The sequence below is a fragment of the Cryptomeria japonica genome, chromosome 8, assembly GCF_030272615.1.
Source record: "Cryptomeria japonica chromosome 8, Sugi_1.0, whole genome shotgun sequence".
NCBI classification, from domain to species: domain Eukaryota; kingdom Viridiplantae; phylum Streptophyta; class Pinopsida; order Cupressales; family Cupressaceae; genus Cryptomeria; species Cryptomeria japonica.
This window is the reverse complement of record NC_081412.1, coordinates 700,650,249-700,662,575: the sequence shown is the minus strand read 5'-3', so window position 1 is coordinate 700,662,575 and position 12,327 is coordinate 700,650,249.

The following is a 12,327-nucleotide window of genomic DNA, read 5'->3' as shown; positions in this document are numbered from 1 at the left end:
TCAATTTTCGCTCAACTCAAAAAAGCCAATTTTTAAAGCGTTAAAAAGATCATAATAAAGTAGAAACTTGCCTAAAATTACCCCTAACCCCTAGGTATACCTTATGGGCTTCAGGAAACCCTAATAAACTACCCCTAGGAGTTCATTTAACCCATTTTAAACCCCTCTGAAGTTTATTTTCGGGTCAAACATAAGTTGACCACACCAAATATTATATTCTCAAAAATATCTTTTTGACAACACATTATTTTATTTAAAATTAATAATAATTAACACTTTCCCATCAAGAGACAAGATAAAATATTAAAATTTAAATCCACACGTGTCAAGTGACACTAATAAAATACTTTTACAAAAATAAACATGAAATTGTCTCTTGAGGTTTTTACACAATAAATTTAAATAACACATAACACATATGCAGCATATACTGATACGAATAAAATACAACACAAACGGGGTGTTGTCTCTCCATATAGACAAACCCTGGCTTTACGAACATACATAAGTCTAGGTTTGATTCTCCATAATTTTTCCATGGTCACATGGTAAATTTCCTGCGCATCTCAATTTACACATTAGTACTCCCAAATATTCATATAAAATATAATTCAATATTATAACAATGCACATCATTACTTGCATACAATTTTCATCTGCACAGATTGAATACATCTTTTGTCAAGCAAAATTCACATAAGCAATTTTCATCCCAATTCACATAAACTAAACATACATCATAGTTCTATATTCAAAGTAAAGTCCTGCAAATTCATTAACGACATCTATCATTGCAATATCATTCTATCTAATAATCATGTAGTGTTCTATCTCATAAAGCATGTAAGTAAAACATCAATTCATAGCAATGTTATCCAATATCCTGAAGTCATAAAAGTTCTAAATCTCAAAATGCATCAAAACAAAGTATCCATAGTAGTCTAAAATATAAAATCCACTGAATGTCAAACTGAGTCGAGGTGAGGCCTCACAGAGAAGGACTAAATGTTTAAGAATAGACAATGGTGGTGAATATTGTAGTGCAGATTTCAACAAGTACTATGTTGATCATGGAATTAAGAGACATAAGACTGTACCTTACACTCCACAACAAAATGGAGTCGCTGAAAGGTTGAATCGGCCTCTAATGGAGAAAGCAAGAAGCATGTTGAGCGGAGCTGGGCTGGAACAAACATTCTGGGCTAAAGCAGTTGCTACAGCGTGTTACCTTCTGAATCATTCTCCTACTTCAAAATTGGTTGACAAAACACCTATGGAAGCATGGTCTGTTAAGAAACCTTCTTTAAAGTACCTTCATGTTTTTGGTGCAGAGGCATATGCTCATGTGCCTGATGTGAATAGATCTAAGTTGGATAACAAAGCGGTGAAATGTATCTTCATTGGCTATGGAGTTGGTGTGAAAGGATACAAACTTTGGAATCCAGTGACTGGTAAGGTTATGTACAACAAAAGTGTGATTTTTCATGAGCTGAAGCCTATTTCACTAGATCATAATATAGAAAAGAGAGGAGAAGCTGAGGTTGAAATTCTTTCAGCAAAAGAAGAATCTCCAGAGATACCTGAAGATGAGGAGAGTTCAAGAAGTTCAAGTAGTTCTCAAGAAGAACATGATGATGAGCCTCCTGTGGAACCTCAAGAAGCCTCAACACTAGAGTTGAGAAGATCTACTCAAGAGAGGCAACAACCTAATAGGTATACACCTAATAAGTACAATCACTCTATGTTGAATGTTAATTGTGCTTATGATTTACTTGCAGATACTGATGAGCCTAGGACTGTCAAAGAAGCAATTGAAATGCCTAATTCAAATTCCTGGTTGGAAGCCATGAATGATGAAATGTCATTACTGGATAAAAATGGAACTTGTGATTTGGTGCCATTGCCTAAAGGCAGAAAGCCTGTAGGCTGCAAGTGGGTGTTCAAAAAAAAGTATGGTCCAGATGGCAGCATTGACAAGTACAAAGCAAGACTAGTTGCAAAGGGGTATTCACAAAAGGAAGGTATTGACTATGGGGAAATCTTCTCTCCTGTAGCTAAGCTGACATCTATCAGATTTCTCTTGTCACTTGCAGTAGCATATGATTGGGAGATTGAGTAGATGGATGTGAAGACAACATTTCTTCATGGTGATCTTGAAGAAGAAATTTATATTTCCCATCCTGAGCACTTTGTGAAAAAAGGTAAAGAACATCTGGTATGCAAACTCAAGAAGTCTCTATATGGTTTGAAACAGTCTCCCAGAATGTGGTATCAAAAGTATGTTACATTTGTCTTGTCATTGGGATTTGTGAGATCAAAAGTTGATCGTTGTCTTTACTATAAAACTGATGGTGATAGGATTCTTATCATAGCTTTGTATGTAGATGATATGTCATTAATAGGAAACACAAAAGGTATGATCTCAGATTTAAAATCTCAGCTTTCTATGAAATTTGAAATGAAGGACTTAGGACTAGCAAATTACATTCTGGGAATGGAGATCAAAAGGGATAGATCTAAGAGGAAACTCTGTCTCAACCAGAGAAAGTATATAACCGATGTCCTTGATAGGTTTCATATGTCTGACTGGAAACCACAAGTTGTTCCCATCTTGAAAGGAACTAAGTTGTGTGTTCTTGACAATCTGAAATCTCTAAAAGAGATTGAAGACATGAAAAGTGTACCTTATGCAAGTGCTATAGGCAGACTGATGTATGCTATGGTCTGTACAAGACTAGACATTGCCCAACCAGTGGGAGTACTTAGCAGGTTTATGTCGAATCCAGGGAAACCTCACTGGGATGTTGTAAAGAGAGTGTTTAGATATCTGAAGGGTACTTCAGACTTTGCATTGTGTTATCATGGTAATCTGAAGGATTCAAAGAGAACTCTCAATGTTTGTGGCTATATGGATTCTGATTGGGCAGGGGATATTGACAACAGGAGATCCACTAGTGGATATGTTCTTGTCCTGAATGGTGGAGCAATTAGTTGGATGAGCAAGTGACAAGCTGTAGTTGCTTTGTCCACTATAGAGGCAGAATACATGGCGGCCACACATGCTTGTAAAGAAGCAGTCTAGCTGAGGCGTTTGAGTTCAAATATTGGTTTTGATGTAGGGCAGGTTAAAATCTGGAGTGACAATCAGGGTGCCATATGTTTGGCAAAGAATCCTACTTTCCATGCCAGATCGAAGCATGTTGATGTTCAGTATCACTTCGTTCATGACATGGTGGAAGATGGAAAAGTTTATCTTAACAAGGTAGACACTTTGGCAAATGTTGCAGATGCCTTGATGAAACCGGTGAGCATGCACAAGTTTGGGTGGTATTCAAATTCTATGGGTCTTGATACCCATGTTTCTCAATAACATCTGAAATGGTAATCGATCCAGTGAATTCCTCGTCAAGTGGGAGTTTGTTGGAAACGCGCCTCTAATTCACTTGACATTTGTTCATATTGATCAGGTTAACTCTTGCCGATGAAACAATGTGAAGGAAATCTGTAAGCTCTATCGACATGACTCTTGCCGATGTATCCTCTTCCATCGGAGCTTGGAGGAGTAGGTTTGATGTTATCCTGATGACCTAATGAAGTGAACTTTGGTCATCAGGATAACTTCAGTTATCAGGAAGACTGCATCAGAATTGTGCTGATGACCCTATGAACCTATCTTAGGCGCTTCAGTTTGATATCGACAATCGGGTCGACATGATGAAGGCTACGCCAAAGTCCCGATGAGTCCACTCTATTCTGTCTCAGAGTGCTTCACTTATCAGATAATAGTTATGGGTGTGAGCCAATGACCCGATGAGACCACCTTATGTTATCAGGATAATAATGCAGATCAAGGTAACATCATCGTGTTGGTTCCGATGAGCCGATGAGGCCTGCTCTTGGTTATCGGAGATCAGGATAACAATGCAGATCAGGGTAGTATCACCATGTTGGTTCTGATGAGCTGATGAGGTCCGCTCTTGGTTATCGCAAATTGGGTTAACAATTCATGTGTTTTTACGATAACCCAATGGAGTCTTCTTCGGCAATTGGGTATCATCGGGCGATCGGCTCTATCGATTGAATGCTATACTGATGGCTGATGGAGCAGAGACTGACTGTGGATGTGAGATCGAACCAAGATAAAAAAAGATGAACTCTCAGACACTAAGGATGAGACTGTCGGTGTATATGAATACGAACCGACTCGACTCCCTGATGCATGTGGGATAATTGGTTTTCCATGAATACAGACCGACGTAGATAGACGGTTAGACTTCAAGCCGTTGGTGCAGTTGCTCAGATGAATGGTCGACCAGTTTGGTATTTGAAGCCAAACATGAACCAAATGTAAGGTTACAAGTTGTGATAGCTATTGAGGGATCTATAATTGTAGTTTGATCCAAGTGTTGTTTGTTTAATCTGGAACGATTGATTGACAGAGTGGAAAGGAAGTCTGTAGACTGAACTTTATTGTATTTGACATACTGATAATAAAGTTATTTTCTGTTGGTGGTGGGTTTTTCTCCCTAAAGGGTTTTCCCACGTTAACTCTGTGTGTTCTATCTCTATGTTCTTTAATTGTGTATGCTCATGCTTGTGCCATATTTTGTAAAAGTTGAAAATTTGTAAACACTAGTCTGTTTTCCCCTACAAATTGACATTAGGGAAGAGAATTTCTGCACCTGCTTTCCTTACATAATTTACCTCTGAGGTACTCAAAGGTAGTCTTTGACAATGATTTTGTGAAAATGTCTACTAGTTTCTCTTTGCTTGTCACATGCTCCATTCTGACTTGTTTTTTTGATACTCTCTCCCTTAGAAAGTGATATTCAATTCTATGTGTTTAGCTCTTGCATATAATACAAGTTTTTTTGAAATATTAATTGCACTTGTATTGTCACAATAAATAATCACCGGTTCAGACATATCAAATTTAAAACCTTCTAACACATGTCTCATCCAGATTGCCTGCGTGCAATTAATTGATGTTGCAACATACTCTGCCTCTGTTGTTGATTATGATACACATGTTTTATTTTTTCTTTTTACTTGTCCAAGAAACCAATCTACCTCCAAGAAGAAAATATCCACCAGTAGTGCTTTTCTGGTCATCAACATTGCCTGCCCAATCTGCATCAGTAAACACTTCCAAAGAAAAATCATTTTTATAATGATACCAAAAGCCATAATCCATTGTGCCTTTCAGATATCTTTGTATCCTTTTCACCGCTACCAAGTGAGTCTCCTTGGGATCCTTCTGAAATCTAGCAACTAAACCAACAACATGTGAAATATTAGGCCTACTATGAACAACATAATGCAACTTACCAATCATGGACCTGTATTATTTTTCATCAATAGAGGGTGAATCATCTTGTTTAGACAAGTTACAACCTATCACCATCAGAGCACCAACCGGTTTACAATCCTCCATGCCAAATGTTTTCAACACTTTCTTTACATACTTACTCTGACAGATAAATATTCCACCATCCAATTGTTGGACCTGCAACCCAATGAAAAACTTAATCTCACTAGTAAGAGACATCTCAAATTATTTTTTCATCTCCTCAACAAAATCCATACATAAATCATTGTCACCTCCAAAAAATATATCATCTATAAATACTTCAACTATCAACACTTTGTCTCCATCAGCCTTAAGATATATGTTACTATCCTCACTAGTATGCTAGAATCCTATCTTAATCATGTGTGCATGTAAATTTTCATGCCATGCTCTCAATGCCTACTTCAATCCATATAGTGCCTTATGTAACTTGCAAACCATATCTTTATCCTCAGACAAAGCAAATCCATCTGGTTGTTCTATGTACACTTCTTCCTCAAGGATGCCATTAAGGAAAGAAGATTTAACATCCATTTGGTAGACCTTAAAGCCTTTAAATGCAACATAAGAAAGTAACATTCTTAGTCCTTACAATCTTGCCACCAGTGAAAAGGTTTCTCCATAATCTTCTCCTTCTTCTTGTGCATAGCCTTTGCATACCAACCTTTCTTTATTCCTCACAACCTTGCCTTCTTCATTCAACTTGTTTCTAAAGACCCATTTAGTGCAAATCACATTCTTGTCTTCCGATCTGGGAACAAGTGTCCAGGTCTTGTTCTTCTCTATCTAATCCAATTTCTCATTCATATTATTAATCCAATCATCATCTTTCAATGCCTCTCTTACTGTTTTAGGCTCAATAGTTGAAATCAAACATGAATTTTCTCTGATTTTCCTTCTTGTTTGTACACCAACATTTTTATCTCTAATAATTTGGTCTTCTAAATTATTTAGTCTTACATATCTTGATATTACCAGTTTCAGGGTTTTGCCTTCTGCTTCATGTTCTTCATGTTCTTCATCGCTTTCTTTATTTACCGGTTCAACACTTATTTCTACATTTTCTTGCTCATCGTTCTTTTGTACTTCTAGCTCAATAAACACAAGTCTTTCTTCATCTTTCTTAGGTTTAGATCTACTGGTATCATGAGATTTCTCAAAGAGTTCATCTACCATCACATTTGCACTCTCAATGATCCTTTTTGTTCTCTTGTTATAACATTTGAAAGCCTTACTCTTTGTAGAGTAACCAAGAAAAATACCTTCATCACACTTTGCATCAATCTTTCCAGGTAAATCATCACATTTAATGAAACATTTACTCCCAAATTTTTAAAGTAACTTGCATTAGGAGTCTTTCCATGTTTTGTTGTTACCTCTCTTGACAAGTACCCGGTTCAAAGTGTAAACAGGAGTGCTAACTGCTTCTCTCCAAAACATTTTCGATACTTCACCTTGAATCAACATGGTTCTAGCAGCTTCAACAATTATTCTATCCATTCTCTATGTTATCCCATTCTATTGTGGAGATCTAGGAGATGACATCCGCCTCTTGATTCCCTGCTCATCACAAAACTTCACAAACTCGTCAGAAGTAAATTCTCCTCCCCGATCAGATCTCAAACATTTCAAATTCTTCCCGATTTCTTTCTCAACTAAAGATTTGAATGCTTTGAATTTACTGAATGCCTCATATTTTTCTCTTAGAAAAGTTACCCACATCATCTTGGAAAAATCATTAGTGAAAATCATGAAATATTTATCACCATAATAGAACTTAGTCCTCATAGGACCACAAAGATCAGTATGAACCAAATCTAGAATATTTTCTGAAGAGAAAGACTTACTGTTAAAAGATACAGAATTCATTTTACACATATTACAATCCTTACATAACACATTATCCAGTTTAACTATTGGCAACATAGCTTTATAACTGACAATGAAAGATTGTTGGCATTTCAATAAGGATATTGAGAATGTTGTTGATGATTATGGATATAACTGATTAAAGATGTTTACTGTCTTGATATTATTATTTTGTCATTGATGTCAAGAAATTGATTTTCTAATTTAGTATGATGTTGCCATATCTTGAGAAGAATAAGGTATTCAATGGGCAACTAGTACCGAGTTAGACAATGATGAGATCATGATGTTTTAGATTGTTTTAGCATCATACATATGTTGTAAAATGTAAAGGTTAATACTATACTATGTTATCAAGCAAAGAACCTAGTCGGTAAACCCTAAGGTTATTTCTATCGGTTAATGAAGACGGAATGTCTACCGAGTGAAGTTTAGTATTCACTGAGTTGTTACCGAGTTGTAACCGAGCTATAACATAATGCATTAAATGTTTACATGCGGTATTTAATAAAGGAAGCTGATGAACTGGAACTGATCAGTGATTGGTGAGCCGTGAATGAAGTTTGTTAACAAATCTAAGGCAATGAAAAGTCGGCATGAAGATCTACAGCTCAGATTGAACCGCAATACCCTGGCACAAGTTCCAAGACTAATATGCAAGTTCCAAGGCGAGGTAAAACATTTTTAGATTGGAAGATGCATTGAACCTGAACAAGATTGAAGATCTGATGGCTATGATTGATCATGGGAAATGTGATCAAGGAGATTAAGCGATTACCTAATTGTTTATAAATAGGAAACTATTGATAAACAATGTATGCGGGCAAGTGTATGCACAGGGATGCTACATAGTGATTACCAAGCACAGAAGCTTGAAGACCTATTAGAATAACAGAGTATAGAAGCCCAGCAAATAGACAAGATTAGTTCTATGTCTAGATTGTATTGAACAAATAGGAATCTGCTTTAGCATTTTAGATGTGAAGTTGTAGATAAATTTTATTACTGTTATTTTGTGAAAGTGACAGAAAATCTCTTAACCAAGTGGACTTAACAGTCTTATTTGTAAAACCCTCTAGAAAGGTGACATTCTGATTGAATGTTTGAAATCCTTTAACAAGGTCACTTCTAACAAAGTGAAGATCCTAACAGATCTGAGGGAAATCCCTTTACCGGGTCACATCTAGCAATGTGTTTGTAATCTTTAATAGGATTTGCTTTTAACCGAGCATACTCTAGAAGAGTATATTTCTTAGTGGGTCCAAAATCCCACAGTGGTTTTTCCCTATTTGGGTTTCCATGTTAAATCTGGTGTTATGAGGTTTATGATGTTCATATGCTTTTGAGTTTGCATGTTTGATAGTTTTGGTTATATTACTGATATACATGTGTAGCGTCCTAAAATTGTGACACTTGCAATTTCGACTGAATTTCGGTCTTCACGATGGTGACGCAACACGCAACCTGAATGGAGACCCCGAAACTTGATTATGACACTGAAAACTGCATTTTCTTGCACCTTGGCCTGAACCTCCTTTGCACCCTGCTGTCCCGAGAGGTGGGACGAGAGCGCTCAGCGCCCTGGTCCCTGGCCCTATTTTGGGCCCGGTTTCCTATGGGGCTTCGGGTCCTTTTGTTTGCAATTTGGAAAATAAACTTTCCTGGCTGGCCTAAGGTCGGGAAAATCAGTCTATTAACCCTGATTGGCAAGTATATAAACTACATTTGCCTCTCCCATTTGGGTAAGAAGGACATATGTGTACAATCGTGGAAACTATACTCAAGCATTCAAGCATTCAAGCATTCCTTCAAGTAATTGATCATTTCAAGTCTCCATTCAAGGCTAAGTGTTGCATTCAAGACAAGGTTCAACCATTGAAGAGGAGATCACTTACAACACATTACATGCTACAACATACAACATACAACAAACAACAACATCTATACCTTCGCATATAAGGATACAAACATCCTTACAACAAGGTATTAGTACTTGTTTTACATTACATTTACAGCAATTTCTCATTTCTTGGTTAATTCCAAAACCGGGGTTTGACCTAAAGGCAAACCCCTAATCCCTAACCCCCCAATTGTCTTCGCTTTTCTATGTGTAGGTTGTAGGTACGCGGCTGAAATTGAAGATCTGGAATCCTTGTGCAGAGACGAATAGATCCCCCTTCGTTTCGCGGATTTTTCGGAGGACCGTGGCGCCGGGCGCCATCGTCCTGACAACTTTTGCTCAAATTTGTAGGACAGTGCCGTATCGACATTTTACTGCTAATTCCAGGTCCGCAGCTTCATCCTATATCCCTATCTCAGTTTATAAGCGAATCTTTGTCACTTTCTATGCATTCCTAGCTTAATTCTTCTATCAACATTCTTTACAAAAGAGGGTAGCCTTGCTTTCTTAACCCTTGAAACACATTTAGCATCCAATCTTGCATTGTGTGGGATTGGATCTTGTGGGTTTCAACCCCTCTTTTGAATGTAAAGTCTCTCCCCTAAGTGAAAACCATCAACCCTAGTAACCTCCCTTCTCTCTCCTTGGAGTTGGAAGAGGGGAGAGCAACTAGGGTTCGATCGCGATTTTCCGCTTTACATTTTGGTGAACCTGACGTGAACATCCTTTCTGATTATTCATAGTTAGATCTGAAAATTGGATTCCTTGATTACATTTCCATGTTTGATCTTTTGCAAAATTTCAGAGGTTAATTGCATAAAAACCCTAAATTTTCTTTTTAAGTAATTAAACTTGTGAAATGTTTAATTGTTAATGCTTGTTTCAGATCTGCCCTTCTATTACAAATTATCAATTCATATTTGTGCTTTAATTTTGAAAATTAAGTGGTTAAGTGTCAAAACCCTAATTTTTGAAACCCTCTTGATTCAACCTTTGTCCGACAATTTCACTGATCAAAACATTTCCAAATCAGCTGTAACTTTGGATTCCGCAATAAAATCATAATATCTTTCATACCTGAAAATTTGGAAAAAAGTTGCGAGGACCGTGTGCACTCCGAGCGCCATCGTCCCCGACATTTTTTCCGAAATTTTGGGAGCTAGATCTTACTGTATTTTTCTGCTAAAATCCAGAATTTTGGCTGATTTTATCAATTTTAACACCTTCAAAATTACAGTCAAAGTTGGTCTAGCGATTGCTTGGATTGAGGCTTCTAATCATTCAAAAATTGTTGAAATTGAAATTTGTGTCAAAATTGTGTTTCTTACAGTCCTAAATCTGAAAAGTGTGTTATCATTCATTCGAAATTTCAATGATTTATTCAATTTTTTGCAATTTGTGACTTTTGAAACTAAGTGCTTAATTACAACAACTTTGATTTCTGCTTTCAAAATTGAATTTTGCGTGAAATTGAGTCAACCTTCAAATTTCAAAACTTGCATTGCTTTCGGTATTCCCTCTAAAATCATAAAATTCAAAATTTCAGTTTCCCTCTCTTTTTCAAAATTCAAATTTTGCATTTTTCGACAATCTTGGTAGGGTTCAATTTTGAGATTGCAACTTTAATTTGGCCTATCTACAGATCGTAAAATCACTCAATTTTTTCAGGTTAGCTGTAAAATCATCATAACTTTCATCCCTACAAATTTTGAAAAAAGTTGAGAGGACCGTGTGCACCCCGAGCGCCACGGTCCCGGACATTTTTTCCGAAATTTTAGGAGATTGTCGTGATTGCATTTAACAGCTTAAATCTGGAAGATTGGCTGGTTTTACTGAAATTTGCTACCTCTAAAATTCAAAATCTCTCTCTCTCTCTAGTGCATGAGTTTTACAACAATAAGCCCTACTTACACTATTCCCGTTAGATGAAGCCTTAGAATTAAGTCCTTCCAAGGTTTAATTACTGAGGAGATGGAACCTAACTTGAATGGTCTTTTTAACGAGGACATGGGTAATTCCTCTAATCCTCTTAATGATGAAGAAGCTCTCCATGAGGTTTCTGTAGAACAACTTTCAAAATTGGATAACCAATTTGATGATTTTCGATAGTGGATGTCTCAAGAATACCCTGATAGTCAAGCTCTTCCTTTAATTGAGGGTCTAAAACGTATGCTTCAAAGTGATAAGAATGGAATTGATATTTTGCGTGGTATTGCACACATTGTGGATTCAAATGTGATGCCTATGAAGAGTTGTGCTGAAACCTTAGGTTATACACAACCTCCTACTCAAGACAATCATTCTATTCCTTTGACAACTCCTATTGCTAGTATACCTACTTTTACATCAAATATAATGACTACTTCAACACAAGACATTCCTCCTATGATCACCAGTCATGGGGGCAATCCCTCTTCTTCAATCAAACCTCTTCCTTCATTCAATCCAACTTCTTCATTCATTCCTTCAGTGAGTGTTCCTCTTATATCTCCACAAATGAACATGACACAAGGGGGCAGTTCATTTAACCCTTCCATTCCTCCTTGTAGTGTTCCTCCTTTCCAATCATCTCCTATGACTAACTATCATAGTGTCCCACCACCTTACTCTCTACCTTCTTTCAATAACATAACACCTCCATCACAATCTAACACGTCTAATATGAACTCTTCGACTGAAGCGACCATTAACAATCTTGCACAAACTGTCTCTTCTTTACAGCAACAAATTGCCTCTATGAATCAATCTAAGTTTAGTGTGCCCACATTTGATGTTGCGAGCCCACTTTCTCTTGACATTGTTCGAGCTATCCCCCCTAAACATGTTGAAATTCCGCATTTGGAGCTTTATAATGGTAAGGGTGATCCTCTAACACATGTTAAGACCTTTCAAACAATATGTACTGATTTTGCTTATGACCAAAGGTTGCTTGCAAAATTGTTTACTAGAACATTAAGAGACAAAGCCCTACAATGGTATTGCTCGTTGCCTTCCTATTCTATTACTTCTTTCGAACAACTTGCAAATGCTTTCATTCAACAATTTCAAAACAATATAAGTCCTAAAGTTACTTTGATTGATTTAATGCATTGTAAACAAGGTATTAAAGAAAAAGTGACAGATTTCATTGGTAGATATAAGCATTTGTATGCTCAAATTTCTTTTCCAGTGCCTGACAATGATATTCAAAGAATCTTTATTTCTAATT